We start from the raw sequence: 18,817 nt of genomic DNA on the forward strand, positions 1-18,817 counted from the left end.
CAGACCAGAGTTCAAGGGCAATCAGGAGACATTGCTACCAGGCTGCTCCTGACCACCACAGGGAGAGGTGGTCAGTAGGGCGGCCAAAGGGAATGAGAACGGAGGCTTGGACAGGCTGCGCCAGCCCTTTTTGCCCCCAGGTTGTTCTAACTGTCAAGTTCAACTGCAAATTGCCTCAGAACCCTGACAGAGCTGGCTGGAGGCTGCAGAGTGAGCTCCCCCCTCCCTTCATGCCTGCTGCAAAGGAGCCTCTGACAGGCCCTGACTGAGGGAAGGAGGCCTTTCCAAGAGCAACACAGGGGAGTCTGAGGGGAGCCTGAGGGCCTTCCTTTTGAGGGTGAGGAACTTTCACCTTCTGCCAAACTGTTGGCTGACAGGGAGGCCACAGAAAAGCTCCTTCTCACTTAAAATACTGCTCTGGCTAGGGATTAGACACAGCCAAGCCATGTGTCTTTCTTCTTTGCAACTCTGCAGATTTGAGGCTTATTGCACAGTGTTATTCTGCAGATGAAACTGGATGTTGTTGCAGAGTTTCTTTTGTCTCCTGTTTCATCTGCACAATAACCCTGTGTAGTAGGCCTCAAGTCCTTAAAATAAACAACAACCTGTGTGGGAGGCCTTAAATGTTTCTTCTTTACCACAACCCTGTCCAAATTAGCCCTTTCTCCCTGGGGAACTGATCTTTATACTCTGCAGGTGAGCTGTAATTCCAGGAGCTCTCCAGCCCCCACCTGGAGGTTGGCTACCCCTGGGTTGGAAATATTCCTGGAGGTTTGGAGGTGGGACTTCAAAATCATACAATACCTTAGAGTCCAGCCTTCAAAGGAGCCATTTTTGCCTGCAGTTGGGAGGAAGCGGTGCAGGTGTGTCCCTCCTGGCATATGGGCTATGGCCAGCCCTTACCAGCAACTATTTGTATTCTGGGGCACAGACAGGCAGACCAGCATCAGTCCTGTGAGTCTGGAAAGTGCAGGAAGATCTAAATAAATATTTACAGCCTGCAACTGTAAATAGTCAACAAGTAAATGGCTGGAGAGACATTGGAACTGAAATAACTTTTTTCAACCTTGGCTTTGCAAATAAAAAAACAGTATAAAAAACCTTACTAAGGGCAAGGCTGCGGTGCACAGTCTTCCTCTTAGGGTTGCCAGCTTCCATGTGAGGCTCTCTACTCCACCTTCCTCATTGGGAGTCTGCTATGGGGAGAGGAAGGGAAGACGATTGGATAATGCTTTGAGACACCTGAGGCCTGCTGGGTCACTGTGGCCCATTCCCAGTTCTCTCAGACTTCTCACAGCCCCACATCCATCACAGGTTGACTATTGTGGGGAGCTGAAGGGAAAAGGTGTTTGTAAACCGCTTTGAGACTTCTTTGGGTAGTAAACAACAGGGTAAAAAAATCCGTTGTTCTTCTAAGGAGCAATCATGAAAGAAGCATGTGGGCACGTGACGTTTTATCAACAGTGAAAAAATGGAGAAGAAGAAAAAGGGTGGACCCTTGTGTACTGTGACTACCCCATGTGTATTAGGGCAGGGGGTCATTTCGGTGTCTGTGGCCTAATTCACACAAGAAGGGAAATGACGCAGAACCGGGAGGAATTGGTTGCCTTGTAATCTTGCCCTAAGAAGAGTCTCCAGTCTGATTTTCCCTTCACATATCTGAAGACATGGCTCTGGAAAGCTCATCTGTAACCACTATGCCAAAATTCTGAAAGGTCAGTCCTGTCCCACACTCAACAGACATTCCAAAGCACAGGTTCTTGACACCCATATCTCCACACCCATGGCCTCATTTGCCACCACAACCTCCCACACAACACACACATTCAACCCCATGCCCTTACAGACTAGACAACTCCTCCCCTTCCTCTTCCCACTGCCAAGCTCTAGCACCCGTTGTATTCTTGAATACAATGGGCTTTGCCCCTAGTTACATTATAATACAGTATTTTACTAGAACTACTCGGGTTGGGAAACTGCAGTACAAAACAAGAAAATGCATCGGATCCTATAGCTTATGTTGGAGCTTTAAATCCTAGGTGTTACATAGTTGAATTCCAATATGGATCTCTCTCTACGTAAAGCAGTACAGAGAACAAAGGCAAGAAGGAGAATTGCTTCTCTTCCATTTACAGATGCTTACATGAGAACACACATGCAGTCAATGGCTGTAAACAATTTACATACCAATAAACAAAATCACATGAACCACTTTGCCTGTTCCCACAGCAACAAGTGTCAAGGAACAGTTAACCCTTTTAGTGACCATCAGTGGCTGACTCTTGCTAAAAGTCTAACAGATCCATCCATCCTTAGGTTTAATTCCTGTTAGTGGTGACTAGCATTCTCCACATGTTCTTATACACAGGCAAGTAAAAACATGCCCTTTCTGTGGAAGCATACAAAAAAAGAGAGGGTACACAGTAATAGAAGCACATCAGACAAGGAAAACCATGTAATGGTGTAAATAAAGTCTGAATACCGTATATACTCGCATATAAGCCAATCCGTATTTAAATCAAGGCACCTAATTACACCACAAAATGTTGGAAAAACTTATTGACTCACATATAAGCCAAGGGTGGTGTTTGGATAGAGGTTTTTTCTCCTTTCCTTCCCTGTCCCCTGTTTTGGGCAGGATTTCCCCCCTTTGCTCCCCAGCCTCCCCCCCCTCTTTCCCTCTGATCTCTCTTGCCTTTATTCCTTCCTCTATGGGCGTTTCCTCCTCCTTCTCTCTGTTCTCCCTCTGAGACAGAGGCTTCAGAGCTTCTTGCAACAGGTGCTAGCCTTGTGCTGGCCTCGTTAAGGCAGGGAGGGGGGAGGTGGAGACTGCTCTTTCCCTCCCAGGCTTGCTGTGTCTCTGCTGTTCCTGCCTCTGCTTCTTCAGGCAAGTATACTTGTCTTCCACCCCACCCTCCTGTCTTGTCTGGAAGCTGTTTGCTGTTTTTTTTTTAAATACCCGCATATAAGCCTTTTCAGTTTTACAAAAGGGCTGAAAAACTTGGCTTATATGTGAGTATATATGGTAGATAATTTCTCAATATCATTTTTACTTGGAATATTTATTCATCTTGCCACAAGGCATATATACCTTAAAATTCATACCATGCATGATAATCAAATGGTCAAAAAACAATCCAAGTAAAGCAAAACAGTATAGGTAAGTGAAAATAATCCAGGTGAAGAAAAACAAGACAAGCAGACCAGCCATATCATTTTGGACTTTAATAATAATAATAATAATAATAATAATAATAATAATAATAATAATAATAATAATAATAATAATAATAATAATAATAATAATAATAATATCCTGCCTCCCCCCGAAGGCTCCAGGTGGCTCACATAGAACCCCATCCCCTAAAATACATAGCAATGAACAATAAAATTACAGTAATTAATAACCAATCGGTCAACAATAAAAACAACAAGTGATGGCAGAATCCTAATCATCCAGTCTCCGCATCCTCAACTGCAGAGAGGTGGAGGGAAGCTGACACTCGCTACCACCAGTTTGTGAGGCGGGGGCCTGATCCTCCTCACTGCCCAGCCTCAACCATAAGCCTGGCGGGAGAGCTCCGTCTTGCAGGCCCTGCGGAATGCTGGTAATTCACGCAGCATTCAAGAGCCCTTCCTCAGCTTTGCAACAAGATCTTCTGACTACCAACTAGGATCTGCATTGACATCTAAAGCTTCTTTGTTCACCCACTCTTCCCAAAAGAACAAAATTCTCAGCCTGCTTTGGGAAAAAGTCCAGCTTGCCCACTGAGCCATTGAATTTGGCATAGAACATTCAGCCTACTATGCAATCACTGGTCATCACTGGGGCACATGCCGGTGCCAGGGGGATGGCTCCATGTGCTGGGGCAGCCTGGGGAGGCCATTTAGCTTCCTCCCTCGGTGGGTGGCAGTCCACATCTGCCAATGCTCCAAGTGTAGAGACTGAGAGCTCCAACCGGGAGCCCTGGACCTTGTTTGATAACACCAGGGGCAGTTTCAGAAAGTCCTTTGGGGGAAGCAATGTCTTCTCCCCACCATGTCTCTGGCAGCAGCTTGGGATGAGCTCCCTCACTTCATCTGTGATCTGCTGCCTATATCTCCCACAGTCAAGGCCAAGACATGCTGTACCGGTGCTGCACCATGGGACCAGTACCCTCTCCCGCACAGCCTTCCCAGGTCGGCATCAGGGGTGCAGCTTCAGCTTCCCACCTGGAGTGCCAACACATCCCTGAGATGCTTCTGCAGCTCCTCTACTTTGTGCTGCAGAGATTGTGTAGTGTGGGCCATCACCCAATACTCCTGTATGTCCACCGGTGGGTACCTGGCCTTGGTGGAAGTCTCTACTCCAGCGGCCTCTGCTTGGCCTAGCACTATGGCTATGCTTTCCCTCAGCACTTTGTCACATAGTACAAACTCACTGTGGTACTCTGAGATTTGTTTCATGAGGCTTGACTCAGAGGCTTGACTCAGAGGTAGCATACCACTTGAGATCCTGACCCAAGGGGGGGGGGGTGCCATATCCTGGATCATTTGGGACCTCTGCCCATTTGGCTGTCCTTCTGGTGGGAACGTTGCCTGGTGACCTGTGCCTCAGCCCCAGAGGGCCTTGGGCCCTGCTCCTGCTGCTTGGTTTCCAGCAGAAGTAGCAACAGTCCCTCTTCCTCTGATTGGGAAAAGATGACTCCTGAGTTCCTGTTTGGAGCTGCTGCCATGGTTTGGGAGACGAGCCTAGAGAATGTCAGGGGAACAAGGCAGGGAGGAAAGATGGTGTATGACAAACTGTCATGACCCTTGAGTATAGTTCCAAAAATCCAAAAATACAAACATGCAGGAGTCCTAGGCATTTGGAAAACCTAAGGCAGTCTTTATTATGGTAATGCAGCAACTACAGATAGCCAACATCACAGATAGGCATTGTTGAAGATGGGGAACACAAGGAAACTTGGCTAGTTATACCTTCGTACCCCATACCCCCCATCCAAATTCAGGTGGGAAGTTTTCTTTTTTAAAGTAACCACGTTTGATCTAACATAGTGCCAAAACAGGGGACAGTTCATCTATCTCACACCCAGATGCAAGAGACAAGGCAGAATTGTTATGCATACCAAAGGGGAACTGAGATAAGAGTTCACCGAGTCTCATTCAAGTGTAAAGTGGGGAGGGAGGAAGAGCCACTTCAAAAGGCCTTGGGAAGGCCAGTCTAATTCCAGGATGGGAGAAACATCCAAGCTGGCACGTGTCAGGCATGGCACATGCCAGGTGTCCCCAACTGCTACATAAGCGTGGCTCATATAAGAAAAGCAAGTCTTCTATCCATGTTAGATAATTCAAGCTTCTGCCATAATTTGGGCCTCAAAATTGGTCTGAAAGCAGCCTTTGTTGATACAGCCTACTTATAGTGAAGTTGGGCCTTTGGTGGTATACTTTTCAATTAAGTGTTGTAATAGCAAGCAATGATCTGTTGATTTGCCCTCTCTGAAGCTGACTTGTTTGAGTACAGTTGGGGCCATTCCGCATGAGTTCAAAGTAGCAGAAGGCTTACAAATGGTAAACGCTACTAATTTGCCATTCCGCATGACGTCGCACACAATCTTCAACAGTCCTGCAACACTAGCGCTAAAATCGCTTCATTGTAGCGATTTCCTGTGAATCCAGAACAGTGGATTCACCCTCAGAAAATCACTACACTCCTGCCAACAACCTGCAACACTTGCGAAAAAGACCTGTGCGTGATCAATGTAGCGGCTGCAACAAAGTCCCTCCCCCTGGCTCTCTCCTCCGAACTTCCGGCGAAGTGATCGCCATATTTTTTTCCTCGGAGCGAGCGGGGAAAGCAACGAACCAGTGAGGCTTGATTCACCCAGCGAGGCTTCGCCGGCTACAGTCCCTCCACAGAAGTGCTTTAAAGCTCCCCTAAGTCCCCAAGCACAACAGAGCCCCCTGTTTGCAAGTTCCCTTTATTTTTGGCCGAAAATCGTGCCCGTGGGGGGGGGATTTTTTTTTCACTCAGGGGAGTGTGGTAATGATGACTCACCAGCTCACTTGCCAGCTAGATGGGTCTCTACGTTAGGAAGAATCAAGGCATATTCGTTGCAACGTGTGTGTGTGTGTGTGTTTTTAAACCTGTGCTTAAAGGGAAAGGGGCTTTTCCGGAGCATGATAACAACCACCCATTGGCTGTTCATTTGATTGACGGCCAGGGGCAGGAACAAGCACAGAAAAAATCGCTTCCTTTCCAGCGATTTTTGCGAGACCGGAAACCTGTGGGGAACGAATGAAATGCTACTGGATTCCACTACAAATGCAGGTATGCGGGACGCCGAGATTCCACTATTTAAAATAGCGTTTCTGGATCTGTAGTTTGAATGATCTTTTTTTTATTACCTTGTTAAAAAATAGGGACAGCAATGGCCATATCCCACTCATTTGGAATCTGATCAGTCTGATCTACAAAAGTAAACAGCATAGCCAAAAATGGGGTCTACCAGTCTATGTTTTCCTTCAGTAATTCACATGGGATACAATCAGAGTCTGGGGCTTTACTATTTCTTTGACATCTGATATGTGATTTTATTTCTTCTGGACAAATGGGGGCATTGAGTTAATTGACCTAATACAATATGGAAAACATTTGGGTCAAAATCTGTTCCACTTAATATTTCTGGTAAGGCCTTGGAGGAGGATTGTGTCTCATCTCTTATGTATGAAAAACATGGCGGCTTTGCCGGATGCCGGAGCTTAGAGCTCCGCCCGGCTCTTGGATTATGCCCTTCTTGGATCCTCAAGGGAGTTGGCCAGAGGATAGGAGGCCAACTCAGAGACATCATCAACTGCTCTCTGAGCTGTGGGGAGTTCCCTGAGAGGCTGAAGGAGGCGGTGGTTCACCCTCTCCTGAAAAAATCAACACTGGACCCGCAGGACCCTGCCAGCTACTGTCCAGTGTCGTACTTAGTGTTCCTGGGCAAGGTGGTGGAAAGGGCTGCGGCGGACCAGCTCCTGGCTTTCTTGGAAGAAACTTCAGCACTCGATCCATATCAGTCTGGCCATGGGTTGGAGACAGTGTTGGTTGCCTTGCTGGATGACTTCCGTTGCCAGTTGGATAGAGGCGGGTCAGCCATGTTGGTCCTCTTAGACCTGTTGGTGGTCTTTGACATCATGGACCATGAGATATTGGTCCACCGCCTTGCCAGCACAGGGATACGGGTCACAGCCTTGGGCTGGATATGCTCCTTTCTCCAGAACCTGACCCAGAGAGTTGCCGTGGGGGATGAGTTCTCGTGTCCTTTCAGACTCCCGTGAGGATCCTTCAGGGCGCGGTTCTCTCCCCCACCTTGTTCAACATCTTTATGCGCCCTCTGGCACAGCTGGTATGGAGTTTTGGGCTGGGTTGCCATCAGTACGCTGATGACACCCAACTCTATCTCCTAATGGATGGCCACCCAGACTCTCCCCCAGAACCATTCGCCAGATGTTTGGAAGTAGTGACAGAATGGATTGAGCAGTCACCTGAAACTCAACCCCTCCAAGATGGAGGTCCTGTGCTGGGAGGTAGGGGGGTGGGATCAGGAAGTGCGCTTGCCCACTCTGGCAGGGGTGCAACTTACCATCGCATCCCAGGCCATTAATTTGGGTGTGACCATTGATGCCTCCCTGACTATGTATACACAGGTCAAGAGAGTAGCGGGCCAGGCATTTTTCCATCTTTGCCAGGCCCGGCTACTAGCGCCCTACCTGTCCCCTGACCACTTGGCTACAGTGATCCATGCGACAGTCACCTCCAGATTAGATTTCCATAACTCGCTCTACGGGTCCTACCCTTGTCCTTGATCCGGAAACTTCAGCTAGTGCAAAATGCAGCTGCTAGGGTCCTCACTGGTACACCTTGGAGGGCCCATATCCAGCCTGTGCTGAGGCAGCTGCACTGGTTGCCAATTGCTGTCCAGATCCGGTTCAAGGTTTTGGTTTTAACCTTTAAGGCCTTATGCCTGAGGGACCACCTATCACTCTATGCCCCCTGCAGGGCTTTACGCTCTCCAAGGGGAAATCTATTGGTTGTTCCCGGCCCAAGGGAAGCGCGCCTTGCCTCAACCAGAGTCCGGGCCTTTTCTGTCCTGGCCCCTACCTGGTGGAACAAGCTCCCGGGTGAGCTTCGGGCCCTGCGGGAGCTGTATGTGTTCTGCAGGGCCTGTAAAACGGAGCTCTTTCGCCAGACCTGTGGTTGAGGCTGGGGTCTGTGAGGTAGAACGTTGCCTGCCCCCCAGGGTTCAAAGTATACATCGCTTCTTCTCCATTTTCTCCATTGCCTTGGTTGGTAGGGGGTGGAGTGGTACATTTTTTCCGCCATGTTGGGATTTTTTTAAAAGTCTTTTAATGGGAATTTTAATGGGGGTTTTAAGAAGATATCCACCACAAGCCTTTTAGGGAGTGGCAGGAAATAAATCAACTAAATGATGATGATGATGATGTTGATGATGATGATGATGTGCCACTCAGTGCTTAACACTCTTCAGGGTGGTTGTCCCACCCCTGACTGCCTCCTCCTCCAACCGGTTTACCTGTCTGTTTAGTGGCCAGCCAATCGCCTTCCATCCCCCACCCCTGACTACCCCCCTCCTGCTTCTACTTCCCTCTGAGGCTTGGAGGCCGCAGATCCCTGCTGTGTGAGAGCTGCCCCTGCCAGTGAGTTCCCTTACTCAGGGGCCTCCCGCCTGCAGCCTTTCCAGGTCCTGGGGGGATGCCGTCCACAGAGTTCTTCCACTCCATCCCCCTACTTTAGTGCCCACTGTATTTCTGAATGAAACGGGCTTGGCCTCTAGTTATCATATAATTCCTGGAAAAAAGAAATCCATCTGTCAGAAGGTATACTTATATCAAGCAGGAAGGAGGGAATCTTGATATTTAGCTGATTTCAGGGTATAATTTTCTCTCTTTTTTTTGGCAAATTTGTTGTTTATAAAGGGTTTTTTTGTTCTAAAAGTGCCAATTGTGATTCTTGATTTTTCCCTACATTAGAATTAATGGATTGGTAGTATAAAGAAGTGAGAGGTGTTTTTTAATATGTATGTATGTATGTATGTATGTATGTATGTACATACGTATTAATTAATTAATTGCATTTTGACAGTCTGCATCAAACCAAGGTTTAAAGAACCTATGCAGTTTGCCTAATTTAGGAGCACAGCTGTTTGAGGAGTTTGTTAAGATAGATCTTACTTTTGAAATAAGCTCCTCATAGATGGTCAGGGTCACAAGCTGAAAAGGCTAGGCATAAGTTTTGGAGCTCTTCTGTTTTTAAGATTTTAAAATCCAGTCTTCCTGACCATCTAATTCGGTTCCCCAATCATTCAAGATGGTATAGATCACACATAGTAAAGTGGAGATTTTTTGAAAAATGAAAAACCTAGAGAAATAAGGGTAGATGGTTACTCTCTAGGTAGGGAAATATTTGAAAGGATTTTACCATTTGCATAATGAAATGTAAATCAGTATATGACCTATGACACTGTCATTCCAGATATAAATTACATTTTCCTGGAACATCACCATAAAAAGATCCATTTAGGATATACAAGGCACATCTATGAGTAAACTTGGCCAAGCACAAACCCACGTAGTGGGAATCTCAGTCTAAAGAGGTATGCACAAAGGCATTTGTTGTATTTCAAGTCCATTTTAATTTAGGATCAAACCATATTTAGCACCTAGGGAAGAATCATCAAAACTCAGATGTGCATTTAAATAATCTACCACTAAAATCAATGACTCAGGGAATTCTGTGGCATGTTACTCAACTTATTGTTCAAGTGCTAGTCAGTTTACCTTGATTCTGGACTTCCTGCTAGCAGATGGCAGATAATAAGCATTTTTAATATTCAAGCTACTCACCCCCCCACACACACACACATCCCTGTGTGGAAGGTCATGGCTAAGATAGGCAAGACTTAAGCTGACAGCTGGCTTTAAAAGAAGTTGATACCAAAATACCCAGACCGTTTTTTAATCTCCCTGGCCCTTGCTCAGGAACTGCCTATAGCTTAAAAGAATCAGCAATCAGATTCAAACTTTATTACAATTGTTCAAACCAAGTTATATGAAGTTAATACATAAAAGACCAAAAGAATATGGTCATTTAAAATAGATCATAAAATAGAACTTAAAATTATGCTACTTTAGAGCATCAGATTTTTATGGTCACGGCACAAAATTTAGCCAGCTGAGTTGTCACCTGGGGGGACTCATCACTTAGCAGCCTCTTTGCTCAATCTACATCATGATGTTCTGCTCACTTTTAAAGCAGTGGTTCAATCAAGTTGCTACGAATGTCTACATAAGCAAGGCAGTGGAACAATATATTCTCTCTTGTATCAATCTTGTATCTCCCACAAAAACATTGTCTCAGTGTAAGGGGAATGTTCTTATAGTGACCCTTTACAAGACCTGAAGGCAAGACAGAGCATCTTGCAAGGGTAAATGCCCTTCTTTGTTTACTTATTACCAGCTAAGACAGATAAGTGGCAGGGGTCAGAACATATCTTGTTTTAACTGGGGCCAGAAAAGTTAAAGCTTTACTCAGGTCCAGTTGACGTCAATTGTCTCGTATCCACTGTTTAACTAATGATGCAGTTTGATCATGAGCTAATTTGGATAATAAGTGTATGGAGAAGCCCAGACTTTGGGTTCCTCTGTGAACAGCCTTGGTCCAAGATGTTTGGAAGTTGTCATTCAAGGTTAAAGAAACTATACCCTGTGGGTTATGTATTAAATTCAGCCACATTCCTATTGCTGACAGGCAGATTTTGTCTTGGACCATTAACATTCCTGTTTACAGACACACCATGGAGTTGGTTACACAGCATGGAAATTGGAGGACTGCCCTAAGGAATTTAGACTGGACCCTTTCAAGCTTGATAGTATCTGATGTCAGAGCACCCAAAAATGCACCATAAGTGAGTTGGGCTAGAGATTTAGCACAGTTTCATTTCAGGGCTGCTGGTATAAAGAATCTGCCCTTTGTTCGATAGAATTTCAGTATGTTATTTGCTAAACTTGCCCTAGTTCTGATGTATATGAATAATGGATGCTCTTTGCTCCAGAGGCTTGAATATATACACCATAATATTTAAATTTGGTTACTTGTTCAATGTTGTGCCCATTTAGCATCCATGTTCTAGATTTTGGATGTTTGCCAAATGCCATGGCCTTGGTCTTGGTTAATTTCAACGTGTTCTTTTTTTTAATGTTGGGCAAGTTTTTAAGCATTCGCCTAATCTCTGTGGGGGTTCTTGACAGAAGAACTACATAATCAGCATAAAGCAGTATAGGGATTGGGCAACCAGCTAATATTGGGGGGTGCAAGTCTGAATCTTGAAACACTTGGATCAAATAATTTATATAGAAGTTAAACAGTGCAGGGGCTAAGACGCAGCCTTGCTTGACCTCTTGGAAGGTATTAATTGGGTTAAATGACCTTGTTTACTACATCTTACTCTAAGAGCCGTGTTCTGGTATAAAGATCTAATGAGAATCAGAAGCCTTCGATCAATTGAAGTGGACTCTAGCTTTTCCCAGAGACGAGCTCTGGAAACAGAGTCAAATTCTACTTTGAAGTCTACAAAGACCACATATAGTGAGGGGGGACTAGTAGAGGTATATTTCTATATTAGATGCTGGATAGTTAAACAATGATCCAAGGTGGATGTCCCTTCCCTAAATCCAGCTTGCTCCCTCCCAATTAGCTTTTCCTGATCTAGCCAGATGGATAGTTTGTCTTAAAGGTGTTTAGCATAGATTTTACTAGGAACACTAAGTAGACTAATTGGTTGATAATTTGTTGGGTCCTTCTGATTTCCTTTTTTTATAGAAGGGTACTATTATTGCTGCTTCCCAACTCTTGGGGATCCGTCCTGTTGTGTTGATATAGGAAAACAACACTGCCAAAAGTGGAGCCCACCAATCTTCATAGTTTTTAATTAGTTCAGGAGGAATACCATCTAATTCAAGGTCTGCTGCAGTTCATGTCCCCTGCAAGATGATTAGATCAAAATTTCATTGAGAAAAGGGAACGTCTGTGCAGGAGGAGAGACAGCAGAACCATATAGCCATGTTCCAAGAAGTTCTTTCTATAGTTTCATTTGTTGGTCTGGACTCTTGAGTCAGGGGTGGAGTCTGCACAGAGCTTTTATTCCAATCCCAGGTTGATTCAGTCCCTGCCATCTCCACTGAATGCGATTTCCATTTTGATTTTGTCCAATTTAAATTTTCCCTCTGCAACAAGCATGATTGATCCGGAGTGACCCTACCTTTATCCTGCAATATCCTAAAGTGGATATAATCCTCAATATTTGAAGAATCGGATTGAGAAAGCATGAGAAAGCATGCGGAGCTCTGCCTGTTTTGAATTTGGGGCTGAACTCCGTGGAAGAGAAGCCCTGATTGGCTAGGTCGTTAGTTCCTGGTTTCCAGGCTTAAAGGGGAAGCCCTAACTTGCCTTAAAAGGGAAGCCCTAATTTTTCTCAGCAGAAGCTCCAGAAGCCTAGACTTCCCTCAGTAGAGATTTGCCTCTTGGTTTTTTTCTCCCTCCTCTGCTGTCCAATCCCCCCACCCCTTGTGCAAAAGAAAGCAAGAGGCTCCTGCTGTGCTTGGCTCCCTCCTCCCCTTCTGAGCTTCCCAATGGGGGGGGGGGAAGACCCGAGTTAAAATCGATCTGGATTCAGCAGTATCCACAACAGAATAAACAAAGTAAGTGCAGATTCAGCCAGGGAAAATTAACCTGATGGAACTGCATGGGAGGGGAGCGTGGGATTCACTAAAACTTATGTCCTAATACTGGACTCCTCCAATCTATGTTTTGATGGTGTCGAATAATTTCCATCCTCTTGAGGACCAGAAAGGCCATTCAGTTGGCGTGTCCCTGGCTCTGTATAAGAATTCTGGGAACTTCAGGATTATTTATCAGAAACCTTGAGTCCTTTTCATAGAACTGCAGTTCTCAGGGTGCTTGGGAACCCTTGCTGGCATTAAACAGCTTTAACTTTGCAGTACAGATATGCTCTTAAAACAGCTTCTTCTTTTGGCCTCTTAAGCAGTGTCTGCACCTTCATCTGCAGACATTTAGCAAAACGGGGACATGTGTGATGGATGTACAGCTGTCACACCAGTAGATTCCATTTATTATTATTATTATTATTATTATTATTATTATTATTATTATTATTATTATTATTATTATTATCACCATCATCATCATCATCATCATCATCATCATCATGAATTGTTATCTAAGGTTACCAATTTGCTCTGTATTGCTCTTGTTCTATATTCCATGTGAACTGCCCTGAGACTTAGGGGAGGGCGGTATATAAATATGATAGATTTAGGAAATTAGATAAGATTTGAACTAGCTGGATGCATCATTGGAATAATGAGCAAATTCCATGCATTTATTTTATTCTTAGTTGAAACCATTCATTATATAAATGTTGTTTGAAGTGTATCCTTAAGTGTGCGTGCATTATACCCTTTTGAGGCCCCACTTCCAAACCTCAAGGAATATTTCCACACCAGGGAAAGCCAACCTCCAGGTGGGGCCTGGAGATCTGTTGGAATTGCTGCTAATCTCCAGACTATAAAGGACATCTCCCCAGGCAAAAATGGCTGCATTGGAGGGGTAACTGTAGCATTGTATCCCACTGAGGTTTAGGGATGCCAGCCTCCAGGTGGGGTCTGAGAATCCCCTGAAAGTACAGCTCATCTCCAGGCAGTTAGACTGAAGGGAAAGCTCTCCCCCCTCACATGTTTCCCTTCAACAGGAATGCACATGGCCATAGGCACCCCTTGGCTGCCACAGTCTGTTGCTTGGCTGGTGATGCCTGCCCTTCTGAAGCCCAAGGCCTACTGCTGGCAACTGCAATCCCTGTTGTTATCAGCAAGGCCAAGACATTGCCTCATAAAAGTGGATCACCTAGTTCTCCCCAAAGTCTCACTGTCTGCTTTCCTTTAAGCTATAAAGATCAACTCCCCAGGCAGAAAGGACTGCTTTGGAGTTTGGACAGGGTTGTTGTAGAGAAGAAACATTTAAGGCCTCCCACACAGGTTGTTGTTGAGTTGAAACACTTGAGGCCTACTGCACAGGGTTGTTGTGCAGATGAAACAGGAGACAAAATAACTTCTGCAACAGCATCCAGTTTCGTCTGCACAACAACCCTGTGCAGTAGGCCTCAGATTTGCAAAGAAGATATACACATGGCTTGGCTGTTTCTTCCCTCTAACAGCGAGGCCGGACAGAGCAGTATTTTAAGTGAGAAGGAGCTTTTCTGTGGCCTCCCTGTCAGCCAACTGTTTGGCAGAAGGGGAAAGCTTTTTCCTCTCAAAAGAAAGCACAAGTACTCCCACAGACTCCTCTGTGTTGCTCCTGGAAATGCCTCCCTCCCCTGTTAGAGGCTCCTTCACAGCAGGCCTGAAAGGGGGGGGGGGAGTTAGCTGCCTTCTCTCTGTTCCTCTCTCATACATACACACACACTCGGAGCCATACCGGTGCAGGCAGTTTCTTTACCCCCTCCCCCACAAGGGCTTAAAGCCTGCGCCAGCCTCTGAGGCTTGGTCAGGCTGGGGCAGGCAGGTGCCTCTGCCTGCTGTCCTTAGGAGGCTCCCAGAAGCCCACCTCCATCCCCAGCGACGTCCAACAGCGAAATGAAGGTACGTGGTTTTGCTGGGTTTGTGGAGGGCAGGCCTGAGTGGAGCTGGCCAATCAGAAGGCATACAGCTTGCTTTGATTGGCCTCCAGGGACAGGAAGTAAAGTCTGGACAGCCTGAACAGGCCTAGGACAGTCTCCGCCGAGGAGACTGTTTCTCAAATATAAGTTAAACAAATTGTTAAGGATTTTTACATTTATATCCCACTCTTCCCTGAGACTCAGGGCTGTTTACAAGAAATGTAAAAATCTATAACATTTGTTATATAGGTTTCAAAACTCTAAAATTTTAATTACCATTAAAATTAACCCGATTTCTTTATTTAACCCTCACCCTCTTGCCTCTTATAATGTGCTTACCTGATCACTTAAACGGGGGGGGGGGGGGGGGAGGAGCAGATAAGTTCTTAAAGAGATTGCTTAAGGGTGGCCTTCCAAGACATTCTACAGGTGCAGCCTTTTTTGGCATAAAGTAGACAAGAAGAAAAAGCTTACTGAATTTCTCATTATCATGTTGCTGCTTCTGAAGGTAAAAGATATTCTGTCTCCAAAGGCGATGGCAATCCTCAAGTATCAGTATTTTCTCAGGGCCAAAGGATGCCCTGTGATTTAAGACAGAATGGAGGCAATGAAGTTTTACTTCTTTTCTTTCAGGCTATCTGCTAAGTAATCTTTCCCACTGATATAGCTTCTTCATATCACTTTTTCTTCAGAATACAAGTAGATAGAAGGAATCTATTCTGAGTGACTGAATCAGACCACTGATCCATCAGAGTCAGAACTGAGGTCCTTCACATCACCTACAACCTAATCTTTATTAGAGATTCTTGGGATTGAACTTGGGACCTTCTTGCAATCCAAGTAGATGCTCTATCCATGAGCTACAGGCCCTCCCCAGCCCTCTCTGTTAATCCTCGTAAATTGAAGTTGCTCCTGATACCTTTAATTTAAAATAAGTTTCAAGAAACAAATTGCCAAACTACACATTTTACCAGGGGATTCCCAACCAGGGTTTGGATGATCACTGACATCGACATCCCTGGAGCCCACTTCCTTTGTTGCTTTTCAGACCTAGTCGCTTTCTTCAATGTATTCAATGGTGAATAATCAGTTGGCTGTATCTTACTTCCGTGTCTATTTCTCTGAAGGAGCATATGACCACTCCTTGGGTTTCTCGAAGCCTGGGAAATATTTCAGGGGTTCCTCTATGGTCAAAAGGCTGCAAACTAGGGACTGCCTCTGCATATCACTTCTGCCCAGTAAGTATGATACACATATGTGTAACCATGTTTGTCACACTCATGTTTTTTCACCCAGAAAAGTAACACAACTCTGAAATAATATTTGTGATAAACAGTGGGAGGGGAGTGAGAATGGAAAAAGATTAAATAAGGCAGTGGACCAAGGACACCACAGAAGGAATAGGGTGAGAGAAAATATACAAATGTATCAACTGACAGCGTTTTTCATCATAACACTTCTTAAACAGCATTGAAGTAAATTTAACATAAAAACAGAGAAAGTGAATGGCAAAACCTCACCTTTTCACTTTAACTGTAATAGCAATTCCTAGAAAGGCACTGATTCCACAAAATGCTGAGCCCTTCAGCCTTGATCCAAGCAGTGAATGCTGCATTTGTATTTTGCAATGTCTGAAGCCCCTTGTATGGTATCTCAGTGGCTTCTGAAGAGAGAAGCCGGCTTTAGCCTTGGAAGAGGCTGTTGTTACAAGTTATTCATGATATATTTATCACAGAATTTAAAAAAGTTAGCAGGTGCATCCATGTGGTAAGCCACATTTGAGTTGTCAAATGACGGTGCTTTATTCCTTTCCAAGAAGCCATATAGCTGAGGCAAATGCTTAACCTTCCCTAACCTGCACCACTGTTCTGTTTCTAAGCTTTGGGTTTCAGCATCCAAAGCAATTTCTTGCTGGCTCTGATACTGTTTGTTGACCTGAGGATTGAGCTTACATGCTGTTGCTGGGATACTGAGACCTGGAAGAGGGAAGAAATGTTGGAGGAAGAAGCAGCACTTAGAAAGGTGGTTTAGTTTAACACAGTTTGTAAGTGTTCCAGGCTGGGAGCTATCCTTGCTCAATATTTTCATTTCTGGTGAAGCCTTGGAGACCACAGACTCATGATGGGTTTTTTTTTTTTGTGGGGGGATATACCGGAATGCATTCAAAATAAAATGAACAGCTAGATTCAAACCCAGCAGAACTTGAGAGATCCATGAGATTTTCAAGGTATCTGTCAAAGGGAACTTTGTCTCTAGAAAGCTTTTCTACTGCAGACCAACCCCTAAAACAACACGAGAAATTCTTGCCAGGTTTTTCTCCATTGGCTATTGGATACTCCTATGATTGTCTGAGGTTCTGTGTTCCAGAGGAGTTCACCTGTTTTTATACACTTCTGTCTGGATTGTGACATTCCCGTCCTTTGAATCAGATTATTAGTATTTTTAACTGATCTTAGCAGTTAACAGTATCTACAGAGCTGCTTTGGGGATCCGCCCTAAGATCATGGCTTGGCTTTTGTTGAACCAACATCTGTTGGTGTGAGGTTTGAGTTACACACTGTTCTTTGCCAGACTTACTGTCAAAGCCTGAGGACATTGTTATTGAAGAAAGACCTGCTGTGTTTTATGGGACCAGCTGTGGAGTTGAATCCTACACAAACAGAAAGAACTCTTCCTAGGCAAACAACCATGAAAATATTCCGGGTGTATGTGTTCTAAAGTAGCATCACAAACATTGCTTTTTGAGTTCTGGCATGATCACCACACAATCTGGCCTTTAGACACTAAACTCTAGCACACTGCTTCTGATTTTTGAGCCTCTAAAACACTGTTTGTAAGGTGCCTCGTGTGTTATGGGCCATAAACTGAGAACCTCAGTGCAGCCCATGCCTGGTTGAGACCTCTTATTATAATTACTTATACTCAGGCAACACAGATTTCCTACACTCATCCTTGCTCCAGTCCTGGTTCTTGACCTAAAAGGAAATTTTAGCATTTCCTGTACGTTTATTGATTATGACTACCAATTTGTATCAAGTGACTGCATCCTGTACAGCTGGATGTTATATATTCCCTGGACTTCTATATGTTGGTCTTCAACTATCAATTAGTAACCAGGAGGATGAAACACCACTGCCTCTCAAGTGCATCCTTGTCCTCCTCCCACCCCACATCAGTGAACAGTGAATAGGGGTAGTCAACCTGTGGTCCTCCAAATGCTGGAAGGGGCTCATGGGAATTGTAGTCCATGGACATCTGGAGGACCACAGGTTGACTACCCCTGGTCTAGAGCCTGCTGCTGTGCCCCACTTGTTTGAGCTGGCTGAGGAGAGGAAGGAGGAGGAGGGAGAAAGCAAGGAGGGAAAGATTCTTGCTTCCTGCCTATAATCAGCTCTGTTTGGGGGATGGCACTGTTGGGGGATGACAATGGCTGGGGGAGAGTTCTGGTGGGGGAGGATACTCTCTCCAAGTCGGAGAAGCACCACTGCCATTCACATTTACTGAGAATGCATACTATGGCTGTGGATACCACTGGCCTCCTCTTACCTCTCACCTCCCCCTTTGCTGAACCAGCGAGAAGAGGGTGTCTGCTAAATGATGGTGTATGCATACAGTCATTGGTTGCAATAGACATAACTTTTGCATGCTCCAGTAATTGGGCCCATCAAAAATGTCACATCTGGTTACATGAGTTAAGTTTTCTCTCTTTGTGTTTTTGGGCTAATGCGTAATGAGGGAACTTGTGCAAGCGACTTGTAAATCTGCTATGGAATGATATGTGTTCTGTCTTCATTGCAGAGGAAGCATGAACACTTATTGTTTATTTATATACCTCCCCTCCCTGCAAGTTGCCATGGAGTGGTTTACAGTAATAAATGTAGTAAAAAAAAACACATTTTAAAAATGCGGGGGAAGGGGGATCAAGAAGGAGGAGGGGGAGGCCCATCTAATCAGAGTTTGCCATGGTCTCAATGATAAGCCTGGCAGAACTTTCACAGTTCCATCAGAGGCCTGTATTTCAACTGGCTACTGATTCCACCAAGTTTGGGCTAGAGATTACCAAAAAATTGGTGTTGTCAGAGCAGAGAGCATACTGGGAACAT

Source organism: Paroedura picta, chromosome 3 (genome assembly GCF_049243985.1).
Source record: "Paroedura picta isolate Pp20150507F chromosome 3, Ppicta_v3.0, whole genome shotgun sequence".
NCBI lineage: Eukaryota > Metazoa > Chordata > Lepidosauria > Squamata > Gekkonidae > Paroedura > Paroedura picta.